Raw genomic sequence first — 16,040 nt, 5'->3', positions numbered from 1 at the left:
TCAAACCAAGGTGCAAAGTTAACTGACACAATTAACTGATTTATTCGTTATTTGCGTACTTTTGCTTCCTTTAATACAAATATAATGGGAATTTGGTTACGAGTTTTTTGGGCATATTAACTTCATATTACGCCACTCTAAAGGAGTAGGCCACAGGGTACAAGTACGAGCCATGTGTTTTTCAATACAAGCTAGGGTGGAGACGAAACCCCATATTCGGCATTCATGTCCATTCTTAATTTCAAATTGTGTTCTTTTTGTTACAAACCACACCAAAAATAGGTGTGGTAACTATAACTAGTGATTTATTTGTCAAGCCTGACGTAATAACACAACACATGAGGAAAAGAAGAAAAATTCCCCTCCCATGATAAAAATGCAAAAAATTCCAATATCCCACCAAAAAAATTCTGAGACCTTAGAAGTGACACAAAGCTATCTCCAAGAAGTGACAAAAATATTTCTCAGACTTTGGAACTGCCATTGACCTGAAAATCTTTGTTAGATTTTAACCTTTCTTCAACCGATCTGCTATCAAAAAGGCTAGTTCAAGAAACTGGGATGCATTCAGCCTGGGGTCACAATGTGTGTGGTAGCGAGAGGTCAAGTCACTGTCGGTCACAGCCTTTGACCCTCCGATGCACTCTGTCACATTCTGCCCAGTCATCTCTATATGCACTCCTCCAGGATGGCTCACTTCTTGTTCATGGACGTCAAAGAAAGCTCTTAATTCAGCCTGAGCCAAAGCAAACTGCCACCAAGTAATTAGTAAAATGGACTAGCAACTCGCATTGTAATAAAATGTGTAGGATGAACAGAGTTTTAGCTCCACTAGTTGAGTACTTACCCTGATTGCATCAAATGGCCATGTCTTAAGCCCACATGGAGCCTTTATGGTGTTCCCGTGCATGGGATCACTGACCCACGTGACGATAAGCCCTGCCTGGCGCACAGCTCTGATCAAATGGGGGAGCTTTTTCCTCATATTTTCCGCCCCATCCTGGTAATTATTTTCAGTCTACCAGGTTTGTTATGAGGGGTAAAAACTTCGCACAATTTGACAAGCTCTGTTGGGTCCATTTTATCACTCACCTGCACGAGTTCAAACATCATTACCTAATTATTAATAGAGACAAACTATTTTGCAACCTTTGTTTTCATCTTACAAAACCATACTAACTACAAATAAAACTCGCATTTTATTGTTTCTTTGAATTCTAAAGTAACAGCCAAATTAGCTTAATGCCAAGAGGGTTGGATACACCTCGAAGGAATTCAACATGTGCTCCATCCAATTGTTGAGTCCTCTCGCCCACCCAAAGCATATGTGCGGAACAGTCATAGTAGTGTCCTGTTGTTGAATCCTCTCGAGTCAAGGCCTGCTCGTAAAGTAAATGAAGGCATTCATGAGATACCCAAAACTCCACTGTGTTCATTATTGGATTGTCACTAGTAGCCCCAGCAGCATCAAGGAAACCAATACCCTCATCTACTCTCTGTGCAAGTTCGATGTACCTATCCTCATCCGGGAATAATTTGTTGCAACCAGAAATAAACCTCGTCAATGTGGATACTAAAGTATTATTTCACACCAAAAATTTCTAGTAAAGCATGAGAATAAAAAAGATCTGCATTTGGGTCATGTAAGACATAGTAGCAAACTTCTAGGTGCTTGACTCCATCAGTCACTTCCAGAAGATAAAGAATTTAATTTTCAAAGTACACAAGAGAGCTGTAATTAATTACAAGAACCACATCTTGGCAACTTGTCGCACGCTCCAGAACACGAGGATGATAATTGATAATATTTGAGACCACTCATATGGTTATGCTAACTGCTTAAGAAAAGGACAATTGCATGCTCAATGTGTATGTAGCCTTCTGTGTTGGATGGAAATACAAGATGCCTAGAAGTGCAGGCTAATTTGCAGAAAGCCAATAGTTATGGTTGGAAGTATCAAATAGAAGTCAAGATGTGATTTGTAGCAGATACACACCTGTTTCCTTGCTCACTATGTTCTAAGAAGTCCAGATTCCAATCTGAGACTCTTTGCATGGCAGCGTAAATGCTCTAAGGAGATTCAGTGTGCCAACAGATTGAAGGTATGCTCTGAGTAACCTTTGTGAGTCTGGTATTCTGGATTTTTCATTGAAAGCATCACCATTAATATTGTCTCCCCGTTAACTTGGGAGTTTCACGCCATCTCTACCCTCAAATGGTTCAGACCAAGGCTTTGCAAATTGGCCTGCCATTCTTCCAACCTGTCATGTATCGTAAATATCAGATTATGTAAGTGACATTGTGTTTCAGATTTGGCTCGTCAAAATACCAAGGCCAAACAGGTTTCGGTTTCCAAATGGTGTTGGGAAAGGAGAAAAGGGATGTGCACAATTTATTTCCCATAAGAATTGGGAAATAGGTTTTTCTTTGTGATCCCAAGCAGTTTGCATAATACCGGAGACTTATAAGTTTGCTAAATTCTTTGTGTTTGTGTGTGGCATGTTTACTTTATTGTTCATATATTCACATAGCATCATCTTATAAGTTTGCATAACACTCGAGACTATCGTTAAAGAAGATCAACTAAGGGGATTAGAATCCACACGGTGCATATGCTGGATTATCGGGCCCTTCGGTGAGAGAACCCAAAGTTAAACATAGTAAAGCACCTTAAAATTTGGCCATCATGCAAAAGGTTTGATGTAAGTAATTATATACTGATATTAAAGCGGGATGTTATGAGCATTTCCATGTGCATGTGCCCCTGCATACACAAACACGAATTAACTACCTCATCAAGTCATTAATGTCTCGAAATATCCGTTTTCGAAAACAATTGAGGGAAGTTCAATTCGTCTTGTGCTTTTTTTTCAATTAAGTGTGGGAGACAAAAACTAGAAATGCGCCCCTTTCTATATGCAACATACAGCACAAACATATATCAGCAGTTAGAGGAAATGTCAAAACAATGTTACACCTGCCGAGAAAACTTAAACTAAAACATAAACTAATCCAATGGTAACATAAACTGAATTCCCATTTCTTTCCTTGCACCAACGTAGTTTAGAATAAAATATCGCTTCGTCAAAAATCAAAACTTAAAAGAGAGCAAATTTCAAAAGGGGGGAAATTAAATACTCAGATAATTAAAAGGAAAACCTAAACGATAATTAATTGGAGAAAAAGAAGAAGAAAAGCGAACCTTGATGACAGGCATTTGGGCGTCGTAAATGAGAGTAATGGCCATCTGCAAGAAGACCCTGAAGGTGTCTCTGATGTTATTGGCATTGAACTCCTTGAAGTTCTCGGCGCAGTCTTCGCCTTGCAGTAGAAATGCCTCTCCCACTACGGCCTTTCCCAGCCACGTCTCCAGCCGATTCGCCTCTCCGGCGAACATGATTTGCGGGAACGTCTCCAGAGTCATCAGAACATCCCGGAGCTCGTCTGGGTCCAGGTAAACGGGCAGCTGATGGGCCTGCTTGGATTTCCATGAGTCCAAGGCCCATGCTGAAGGCCTAAGATTGGTGGATGAAAGCGTGGAAGAGGAAGGAGAGAATGATGAATGAGTGACGGTGGTGGGGTTGGGCTTTTTGGTGAGGTGAAGGAGTTTGAGAAGGTTTGTGGGTGGTGAGGAGGCGGTGGTATGATGGAGGAAAAGGTTTAGGGCAGTGAGATCAGCAAAGCCTGTGGCCGTAGGTGTCAGAGTCATATTGATACAAGATTCATCCCTCATGTCTATCCATTTATTATTTCAATATTATATCCGAATGTCGAATTCTCGTTCAATCCTAAACCCTAAAGAGATCCTCTATACCCTAAACATCTTCGAATTTCTTCCACCTAATTCACCAAACAAACAAATTCGGGCCTTTAAAATTTGATTCAACGGTTACAAACAGGGGTTCTCTTTAAAATTTAGAATAATTTTAGTCGTTTAATCAAATTTCAAAGATCCGGATTAGTTGGTTAGGTGGATTAGGTGGAAGAGATCCAAAGAGGATCTCTTTCCCTAAATCCTAATCCAATTCTTCACCTTCACACAATAGTCGAGTTGCTGCGTGGCATCCTTGCTGAGAGACACAACACGTTTGTTGAGGTGGCGATTTCAAAACCAATCATGTGATGCCACGTGAAAAATTTAAATGTGTAACAACGCGTGATAGATTTAAAAGATCACTTTGGTGTTCCCCTTTCATAGTATTCCTTCCCATGAATGCATTAAAGAGCAAAATCTCTAGTACTTTCGTCTCCATTATTTAAATAAGAAAGTGTTTCTAGCAATAGTAGGTAGAGGATAGAACTACCTCAAATATAAGTATATATTTTAGTTAAATATCAGAGTACGCGACGAATAAAATTACAAAATAATAAAAATATTATTAAATAAACAAGAATGTTGAAACGGCTACAAAACTTGAAAAGACTACATTATGACTAACTTGATTTTCAAACTATATTACAAGCAATATTTATATTTTTTTTCTTCCTTTTATTCCATTCTCCTTCTTCCTCTTTTTGGTTTGCAGCGACACAGACTTACAGGTTATTCCCGCAAGTTACAACAACAATATTCAAGGGTTCAGAAGCAACATCAGTGCAAGTGGTTTCACCAAATCCAATGCGGCTGGGGAGGTGCAGACAAGAGCAGTTGGGGATACGGGCGGTGCAGCGTGGTTCACAGATTCATTCGACAGTAAGTCAAATTGCAGTGGTGGTAAAACATATTTAGGTACGAGCAGATGGTGGTGCGGGTATGCAGACCAGGTGTAGGTTAATCAGACAGGTTGCATGGGTGCAGGTTAAACAACGGAGTACGGGACAAAAACTATTGAAACCGATTATTGGATCTCAAGGATAAGTTGTAACCATCACTTTAGCTAAGTCATAAGATAAAGTGATATCTACAACCTTGCCTATTTGTCATCCCATACCTTGTCATTCATACTTACCTTTTTGTCAATCCTTTTCCCTTATTTCAAGGGTCTCTTTTTCTTGTAAATGATTTTTAGTTTTGTCCAGTTGTTATGACTTAATTCATGGGATTGTGTATGGGTGGATAGCCTACTATCCTTGTAGTTCACTTCTTTGGCTCTCTATAAGAGTTGTCTTCTCTCTTGTAAAGTATCTTATGATAAAATATACAAAACCATTGAAGTTAAAGGTTAACATGGTATCAAAGCAGGAACCATATAGTTTCTCTTCTGTTCATCATTAGTTGAGATGACAGAAGATAATCCTTTTGGCTTTAAGGCTAAAAACTCCTCAACCTTATCTCCCAACATAACTCATGGTGAGACCAATCCAAACCAACGATTGTGCGTAGTGTTGTTGACCAAGTTCAATTATCTTCCTTGGTCATGAGCTATCTCACTTGCCTTAGGAGGAAGGTCGAAGCTAGGGTATGTCAATGGAAGCATTATGCCTCCAGAATTCTCTTCACAAACTTATGATGCATGACACTCCACTGATTAGCTTGTCATGTCATCAATACTCAACTCCATAGAGCCCAAATTGTCTGAGCTTTTTAGCTACTCAAAATCCTCACATCTTCTATGAGAATCTATCAAGGAAATGTATGGCAACCAAAACAATGCAGCATTTATCTTTCAACTAAAGAAGAACATTGCTGGTTTGAAGCAAGGTGACCAATCCTTTGTTCAACATCTTAGAAGCATGAAATCCATGGAGAATGAGCTTGATATGTACTGTTCACACACAACTGACTCTGCTGTGTTGTTGAAGTTGGTTGATGAAGATTAAGTGTTTCAACTCTTGGCAAGCTTGGGAACTGAGCATAAAGATCTTCACAATCATTTGTTAATGACACCAGAGCTTGCATCTTTCATCAGTGTGTGCCATGCAAGTCCAAAGAGAGGAAACTTGAAGAAAAATGAAGCATGTTAAGCCCAATTCTAGCTCCAAGGCTAGGGTTTTCACGTCCAACCACAAAACAATTGATGAAAGATTTTTTGGGAAGAAATTTGACTGGAAGTGTACATATTACAACATGAAAAGGCACTTAAGGGGAAAATGTTGGATTTTGCATCCTGAGTTAAAGCCTAAGTTTGACAAGGAAGATAGGATGATCAAAGATGGAAAAGGGGGTTTGCTCCAAAAGCCTTTCACATAACTGGTTCTTCAACTGATGGGATGGCAAATTTCCCATTAAATCCTATTGCCCTGATAAATGAGTTTGCTGCTTTTCTCCAAAAGAAGGAGGGAATCATTAAGAATGAAGAGTTGATCAATGAAAATCATATTGTAATTCTAGGGAAATTTGCTGGTTTCTTGGTAGGCTCAAATAACAAATCATAAGACAATATTACAGGTATTATCAGTGTCATTTCCACTACTCTTAATGCAAGTCTTACTCTTGCTTTTTGGATTATCGACTCAGGTGCCACTAATCATATAACTAATAAACCTTTGAGTCTTCGTGAGTTTCAAAAATTAATCAATCCTACTCATGTGTCAATAGCAAATGGAAAAGGGGAAACTATTCTAAGAAAAGGGAAAATTAGATTGATGTTAAGTTCATTACTCTCTACGTACCTTCCTTTCCACTTCAGCTTTTGTCCACAAGAAAAATCACAAACACTTTAGGCTGACTTGCCATATTCTCTCTTCATAATGTTGTGTTTCAGGATTGAGTTACTTAGAAGAAGATTGGTGAAGGGTTCTTCATAAATGGACTTTACTATTTCTCAAATGAGTCCAATTTTGTCAACAATCTCAATGCCAACTTAAGTCATGCTTAGGAATACTAACTTTGGCACCAATGTCTTACTCATCCCTCAGAACTAGTGATGACCAACTTATTTCCAATTTTTTGTATAACCACACTTGAGTGTGAAATTTGTCAAATGTCAAAAGCCACTAGACTTCTAATTGTTTCCTTTAAGTCTATAACCAGAAGGGTTTTTGAAGTTGTTCACTCATACATCTGGGGTCTTTCTCGTGTAGAATAATTTGATGGTTACAAATATTATGTTACTTTTGATGATGATTATTCTAGAGTAACTTGATTGTATCTCCTAAAGCTTAAAAGTGACTTATTTGATGCCTTTAAGAATTTTCATAACCTAATCACAAATCAATTTTCCTCTAAGTTATATATGTTAAGATTAGATAATGGCACTGAATACATCTCCAATAACATGTGTAATTACTTGAGCAATCATGCCATCTTGCATCAAACTAGCTGTGTTGGTACACCACAACAAAATGGTGTGGTTGAAAGAAAGAATAGGGACCTATTGGAGAAAACTAGATCTCCTATGTTCCAAATGCATGTATGCAAGAAGTTTTGGTCTCAAGCTCTCCTCACTACCACATGCATTATTAATCGACTGCCAACTTTATGTGTTGTATGCCAAATCTCCTTTTGAAGTCATGAAAGGCAGGACCATAGACTTGTCTCATCTCAGGACCTTTGGTTGCACGTGCTATGTACACATCCAAGCTTCTCATCGTAATAAACTTGATCCTAGGGCTATCAAATATGTGTTTAATACTCTAGCTCTCAAAAGGATTACAAAGTTTACAACCTTCACACTGGGAAGCTGGCAGTCTCAAGGGATGTTCGATTTGATGAATCCTCTCCTTACTTTCACACAGATTTGGAGACTTGACCCTAATAAGGAAAACTTTATGGAAATCTTCCCACTGCCTACTCCTGCAGAAATACATGAATGCACCCCTGCACATACCACCACTGAGCATCTTCACTCCACTGAGATTACAAGTGAAGAAGTTCCTAGCACTCAGGGATCACCAGAACCAGAACTAGAACCAGCCCCACCAAATGTCGTTGCACCAAGAAGAAATCTTGCACGAGATAGACATCCACAAGTGAAGTTACAAGAGTACATTACTTACACTGCAAGACACCCTATTTCTACAACCATTACTTATCAAAGATTGTCACCCTTTCATATCTCATTCCTTAATAAATTGTCCAACAACTTTGTGCCAAGGAACTTTCAAGAAGTTGTGTGCAAACTTGAGTGGCAATATGTTATGACTAAAAAACTTGAAGCACTAAATGATAACCAAATGTGAAGTGTGGTTGATCTTCCCAAAGGCAAAAAGGTAGTAGGGAGTAAGTGGATTTATAAGACAAAGTTTAACTCCAATGGTACCATTGAGAGACACAAGGCTCATTTGGTAGCTCAAGGCTTTATACAAACCTATAACATCAATTACAAGGAGACCTTTGATCCTGTTGCCAAAATGAACACTATGAGGGTATTATTGTCTATGACAGTCAATCATGAATGACCCTTATTTCAAATGGATATGAAGAATGCATTCATTCATGGTGATCTTGAAGAAAAAGTGTACATGAGGTTGCCTTTTGACCATTCAAGAGAGAAGGAATCCAACAAGGTTTGCAAGCTTCACAAAGCTATATATGGTCTCAAACAGTCTCCTCGATCTTGGTATCCAAAGCTCAATTCATTCATTGACAGGGTTTAAAATGAGCCATGCTGACTCTTCTTTGTTTGTTCGAAGTGGTAAAGTTGGCAAACTATTTGTGCTTATATATGTTGATGACCTGATTATTACAGGAGATAATGTGAATGAAATCGAGGCCCTTAAGCAATTTCTTCATTAACAATTTGCCATTAAAGACTTGGGATCCTTGAAATACTTCCTTGGAATTGAGGTGACTATTTCTTCAAATGGATTATTCTTAAATCAAAGGAAGTATATTCTGGATCTTTTAAATGAAGCAAACATGATGGAGTGCAAACCTGCTCGAACTACCCTAGCGAGTAAGCTTTAGTTACATGATAAAGGTGAACCTCTCTCAGACCCTAGTGTTTATCAACAAATGGTTGGGAAACTCATTTATCTCACCATTACTAGGCCTGATATCTATTATTCAGTGACCCTAGCCAATCAATTTATGCACTCTCCTACATTAGCTCACTGGGAAATCATCAAAAGAATACTTCGTTATCTCAAAAGCTCAATAGGTAGGGGCATAATCATGAAGAGCAATGGTTCCAATCACATCATGTCTTACATCGATACTGACTAGGCTAGAAATGCAATGGACCGAAAGTCTACCACAGGTTTTTGCACCTGTGTTGGAGGCAATCTTGTCACTTGGTAAAGTAAGAAACAAAATGTAATTGCACGATCCAGTGTAGAAGCTAAGTATAGGGTCATGGCAGCAACAACTTATGAACGAATATGGTTGAAGGGTCTTATTCCTGACCTTGGTTTCACCAGCAAGACACCAATGTCTTTGTTTTGTGACAACCAAGCTGCCATGCACATTGCCTTCAATCTTGTTTTCCATGAAAGGACGGAACATATTGAAGTTGATTGTCATTCTATTCGCGCTCAAGTTCAATCCAAAGTGATAGACATAGTGTTCACATGAAGTCACGATCAACTTGTTGATCTCTTCACGAAAGCCCTAGACTCTACTCAGTTCCAGCGGTTGTTGTGCAAGCTTGGATCAATCAATCCTCTTGATCTAGCTTGATGGGGAGTATTGAAACCGATTATTGGATCTCAAGGATAGGTTGTAATCATCACTTTAGCTAAGTCATGAGATAAAGTGGTATCTACAACCTTACCTACATGTCATCCCATACCTTGTCATTCATACTTACCATTTTGTTCTCTTTTTCTTGTAAATGATTGTTAGTTTTGTCCAGTTGTTAGGACTTAATTCATGGGATTGTGTAGTGCTGGTTAGCTTACTATCCTTGTAGTCCACTTTTTCGGCTCTCTATAAGAGTTGTCTTCTCTCTTGTAAAGTCTCTTATGTTGAATATATAAAAAAATTGAAGCCAAAGGTTAACAAAAATGAATGAATAACTTTTTTTCTTCTTAGAATGAAGACTGAACAACTACAATTTTCACAATGAATCTAAACTGAAACAATCAAACAGCGGAAGACGACAACAAACTAACATGAGACGAGCAGAGTAAGCCCCAAAGGATAAAATCTGTTCTGATACCAAGTTGAATATCAGAGTGCGCGATCAACAATATTACAAAATAATAAAAATATTATTAAATAAATAAGAATGCCGAAACGACGACAAAACTCGAAGAGACTACATTGTGACTAACTTACTTCTCAAACTATATTACAAGCAATATTTATAGAAAATTAAATCTAAGAAACCCTACCTCGGATGGGTTAGGCCCTAATCCTAAACTAACAAGCAAAATCTAAATATTAATATTTAGGAAAACTAATGAAAAGGGCTTCAAAACTTTGAGTTTTAACAATAAGGACAAAATAAAGGGTAAAGTTCATAGTACCAGAATTGACTTTTTAGTGTAAAAATATAGTTTTTCGTTAAAGTGAACAGTACCGGGAGCTTTCCATTAAAGTTCCCATAATAGTTTCCAACAATTTTGAATTGGAATTGTTACCAAGATTCCAAAAATTTCATTGTACACCTCAAGATTTTGTATATTAGAAAGAAAAAAAATTGATATAGAAATAAGATTTTTGAAGTGTCAGTAATAACACCATTTGAATATACTAATTTGTAATGACTCAACAAGAAAAATACGACTCTAGTGCTAATTTTTTAGACTAGTGGTGCTAAAGAGATCACATTTGGCAAACTGCATCTAAACGACATCTCTAATAGAGATAGGATCCAGTTCTATTAAAAATGTATTTTGAATGTGATCTATTAAATGTAATCCCCTTGCATTTTCCTTTAGAGAAAGCAGCAGCAAGCCACCACCCATCTTCAGTGATTGCCTTCCATCATCATGATATTTTTCTACATGTTTAAAAATAGTGGAAAAAAAAAAAAGTTACACCCTCTTAAAAATACTCATCAAACTATAAGGTATGGATAGATAGCGGTTATGTTGAGCAGGTAACTGCAATTGTTTATCCATAACCGTTTAAGCTATTACCTACATAATCATTTGTACGTTAAGTAATTGCATAAAAAGATATACTTATGTCCATAACCGTTTATAAACGATTGACCATAATTATAAGTAGGACCTCCTATCATCAAACACTGGTTAATGGATTCAACACAGTTTGCATAGTTGCTTTTTATTTGAGATATTTGCTTTCTTTATGAACGGTGGGAACTCAAATGAGTTATATTTATCGTGAGAATTTTGCTACAGCATGAAGGAATCAAAACATTTCTTATATATGACTGCATCAAAAGTATCAACACATGTCTCAGTTAAACTATTTGATGAGAACTGTGAATCTTCCGATGATGGTTCTTGGTAGATTATGCCTGTAATTTTGTCTGCTTTATTCAAAAATTTACGAGCATGCTTTAACTTATATCCGAATTTTCATTCACGAATAGGCACTTGTTGTATGATTATTTAATTATTTTTGTTACTTAGAAAAACTTTTCGCAATATATCGAAAGTGAGCTTCCTTGAAATTTCATGCAAACTATACTTCAATTTTTCGAGAATTTTCGCACCGCATTGAAAATGTACTTCCCTTAAATTTGGTAACTATTAAATCAAGTCTCCTTTCACATGTTTTTAGTTATCAAGTTTTGTCCTTTCTTTGTCCAAAAAAAAAAAGGTTTTGTCCTTTCATTATTTTTCCAGTTCGTTGTTTTAGGATAAAGATCCCTTTCGAATCTCTCCCACCAAAGTCTATGGATCAGGAGATTTGGATCCTTGAAATTTGATCAAACGGTTACAATTATTATAACTTTTAGAGGAGTCTCTTGTTTGTAACCAATAGATCAAATTTTAAGAGTCCGGATCTTCGAATTCCTAGACTTTGATGGAAAAGATCTGAAGATGATCTTTTTCCCTTGTTTGGCTCTACATACAATTGTTTATTTATTTATTTAGAGTTGGTGAGATGCTTTATTTCTCAATGATCAAATAATTAATCTTTTGTTACTTTAATGTCTTGATAATGTAATTTAATAATTAAATATTATTTGATCATCCAAATAATTAAAAAGAGAGAACGAAGACCATTGGCGAAAGAGACCAAGAAATTAAAAAATAAAAAATAAAAAAAAATAAAACCTCTCTTCATCATCTGTTCCTACTTTGGTTTAAGTGACTTTCTGCCGACAATTACCATTCCTCTCAGATGGTGAGGAGCCCAATATTTTGAGGTCCTTTTTGGAAATCTTAGGAATTCTGTGATCGTGATCGTTCATCGTATATCGTACAGTTAGAAATTAAATTTAAATTTAAAATTAAGTATAAATAGTACCTAACGAAAAATGACCGTACGATATACGATGAACGATCAAGATCGAGGGATCCCTAAGGATTCTTTTCTAATATTTAAAGAACCTAGTACGGAACCTTGAATTCCATCATTCTTGTTTATGAGTGCTTGCAGCAACCACTACATTTCTCCATCCCAAACCAATACAAGATTAAAGCTTCTGAATTGTTTCCCTTATATTGTCAGCAACCAAAATTGGCATTGAGGAGATGGTTGCACTCGCCAACTTAACAATTTGTGTCATGAAATGAAAACCCAATTGATAGTGATAAAAAGTCACCAAAAACTAATCCAATGGTAATATAAAAGCATACTTTCAGAAATTAACAAAAACTCAAGTTGCACTCATGAACTTAATTTTCGACTATCGGAATGAATGAAGTGATGACAATCAAAGGACATAAATTAACAAAAATGTGTGTGAACACAAATGTTCCCTAATATTATATCCTAAGAATTCTTATTCAATCCTAAATCCTAACCAATTCTTCATCTTCGCAATAGCCGAGTTATCAAGTGGCATCCCTGCTGAGAGACACATCACATATGCTAAGGCGGCGGTTTCAAAACCAATCATGCGATGTCACATGAATATATTTAACAGTGTGGTAGATTTAAAAGATGGCTATTCAATACTACGGTCTATTGGTATTTCTCTTCACTTGTAAGTGAGAGGTCTTAGTTCGAATCTCATAGATGGCAAATTCGTTACTAAATTAGGTTACATATTGTATAGCTTAGCCAAACTCTCATTCCTTCTAGTGTAAAATATACTGTTGTACTTTCGTTTCTGTTACTCAAATAAGAAAGCGTTTCTAACAGTAATAGGTAGAGAAGATAGAACTACCCCAAATATGAGTATATATTTTGAATTGGAGTTGTTATCAAAACTTCAAAAATCCCATTGTATACTTCAAAAGTTTGTATATTTAGAAAGAAAAAATTGATATTAGGACTGCACAATAAGTAGGATCTACTATCATCAAACACTCTGGTTAATTGATTCAAAAACAGTTTGCTTAGTTGCTTTCTATTTTAGATATTTGCTTTCTTTATGGACAGTGGGAACTCAAATTGGTTATATTCATCGTGAGAATTTTGGACGCTATTTTCTGGATCCTGGGAACAAAATGCCGTGCTGGTTGCCATTAGTCTTGGAGTCCCATTTGAATTAATTGTAATTCAACCTTTTATTTGACAAGAATTCTGGTTCTAGTTCTAATGTTTTATGGTAATCCAGATGATGACGACGATGACTGATCAGAATCTGTTGCATCATTTGCTACAGCGTGAAGGATTCTAAACATTTCTTATTTATGACTGCACCAAAAGTATCAACACATGTTTCAGGTTAAACTATTTGATGAGAATTGTGAATCTTCCGATGATGGTTATGGATGATGCCTACAATTTTGTCTGCTCTATTCAGAAATTTTACGAGTATGCTTCAATTTATATCCGGACTTTCATTCACGAACATGCACTTGTTACATAATTATCTAATTATTTTTGTTACTTAGAAAGACTCTTCGTAACGCGTCGAGAGTGAGCTTCCTTGAAGTTTCATTCAAACTATACTTCAGTGTCTCAAGAATTTTAGCAAAGCGTTGAGAGTGCGCTTCCCTGAAATTTCTTAACTATTAAGTTAAGTCTCCTTTCCCACGTTTTTAGTTGTTAAGTTTTGTCCCTTCATTATTTTTCCAGCTCTTTGTTTTGGCTCTACATATATACAAATGTTTATTTATTTATTTAGAGTTGGTAAGATGCTTTAGTTCTCAATGATTATTAATCTTTTGTTTACTTTAGGAGTGTGATATCCACACACTCTATTTTACTTCTCACACACCTTTTTAATTTTCGGCCGTCAAATCGGATGAATTGAAGAAGATCAACGGACAAAAAATATCAAGGGGTGTGTGATAATGTAATATCATAGTGTTTTTTTTTTTTTAGTACATCGATATTTTTACACTAAGAGTAGAGGGAGTTCGGTTAAGCCACACAATAGGTAGCCTAATTTGGTATCGAATTCGTCATCCACGAGATTCAAACCTAAAACCTCTCACTTCAAGTGAAGAGGAATACCACTAGACTGCAGTATGAGTGCCAATATAATATAATAGTTAAATATTGTTGATCATCCAAATAATTAAAGAGAGAAAACAACGAAAGAGACCAAAATAAAAAATAAAATAAATAAAACCTATCTTCATCATCTGTTTCCACTTTGGCGTGAGTGATTTTTTGCCGACAATTACCATTCCTCTCAGATTGTTAGGAGCCACTTTGCATTAGCGTTGAGCACACAAAGGGCCTCTGCATCTCTTCTTTCATTTGAATCAGCTTCTCAATCTAAGTATGAAGTGTTTCTGAATTTCATTAAGGTGATAATTTAAAAACTAAATCGGCATATCACCATTTCTTATATATGACTGCACTAAAAGTATTAGCACACAGTCTCAGTTAAACTATTTGATGAGAATTGTGAATCTTTCGATGATGGTTCTTGGTACATGGATGATGTCTACAATTTTGTCTGCTTTATTCAGAAAATTTACGAGTATGCTTCAATTTATATCCGAACTTTCATTTACGAACATACACTTGTTACATGATTATTTAATTATTTTTGTTACTTAGAAAGATTATCTGCAACGTGTCGAGAGTGAGTTTCCTTGAAATTTCATTCAAACTATACTTCAGTTTCTCAAGAATTTTCGCAACGCATTGAGAGTGTGTTTCCTTGAAATTTCCTAACTATTAAGTCAAATCTCCTTTCACACGTTTTACATTTTTAGTTGTCAAGTTTTGTCCTTTCATTATTTTTCAAGGATAATACGTGGGTACTCACTGGTGAGCACACAAAAAACTGACTCTTTGAAGTGGCCCAATTAAAATTTTACACCAGTTATGTCCAAACACTCCCAAAGACTAGATATGTTCATACACAAACATCCCTCTTCTTCCTCACTTTCAACCCATCTCTTCTCCGTCCGCTTTGATCGTTTCTCTCCAACGACCCCAACCCTAATTCCTTTTATTTTCCAGTGACCACCTCTAATCCCTCGCTTCTCCGGCAATTGCCTCTGATTCTAAAAGCTAGTTTGGTATTGTTGTGCTTTGAAAAAAGCTACTTCTGCTATGCTGTGAGAATAAGTAGCTGTGAAATAAATCAGCAGAGTGTTTGGTAAACTTTTTTGTAAAAGTGCTTTTGGAAAAAAAAGCAATATGATAGTGTTTGGTAAACTTTTATGTAAAACAGCTGTGACTGTGTGAAATGACCAAAAAGGGTATAATACTATATTATTATTATGATATTTTATTTAATATTATTATTTTTATGTGAATATTTTGTGTGGCTGTGGGGCCCACACCCCATTTCCCTTATCCATGTGTCTTCTTTTCCCTCTACACTCTCGAACTCTCTCGAAAACTCTCAGCTCTCTCTCTCTCTGCACTCTCTCCTCCACCGAGACAACCCCACACATAAACCTTCTATCTCATACCATCTCACCTCAGCTCTCTCTCTCTACACTTTCTCTACACTCTCTTTTCCTCTGCTCGAAATCCTCGGAATCAACCGCTTGAGCTTGAGCTGAGTGAATGTATTGGTGAAATGGAGAAATGGGTTTTGGGAAATTAGGTTTCTTGATGGGTTTGGAGCCGCCGTAGCTCAATGGACGAAACGATGTCAGAGGCTGGGTCTGTTTTCCTCCGATTTCTGTTCAGGATGTTCTCTGCCAGCTCTCACTCAATCCGATCCTAATAAACGGCGTTGTCAAGGACCTGGTCGGCAAGCTTCGTCCAGTTCTT

The 16,040-nt window shown here is 36.7% G+C and overlaps 1 pseudogene; it reads right to left on the bottom strand.

Moving 5' to 3' along the window:
• Positions 1 to 204: 204 nt before the first annotated feature.
• LOC103942891 lies at positions 205 to 3,734 on the bottom strand (annotated as a pseudogene).
• Between the last annotated feature and the right edge of the window lie 12,306 nt (positions 3,735 to 16,040).

This window comes from the organism of the source record quoted next, unplaced genomic scaffold (genome assembly GCF_019419815.1).
Source record: "Pyrus x bretschneideri cultivar Hongxiangsu unplaced genomic scaffold, Pyrus_bretschneideri_v1 Contig14, whole genome shotgun sequence".
NCBI classification, from domain to species: domain Eukaryota; kingdom Viridiplantae; phylum Streptophyta; class Magnoliopsida; order Rosales; family Rosaceae; genus Pyrus; species Pyrus x bretschneideri.
This window is presented reverse-complemented; position numbering and strand designations above follow the sequence as displayed.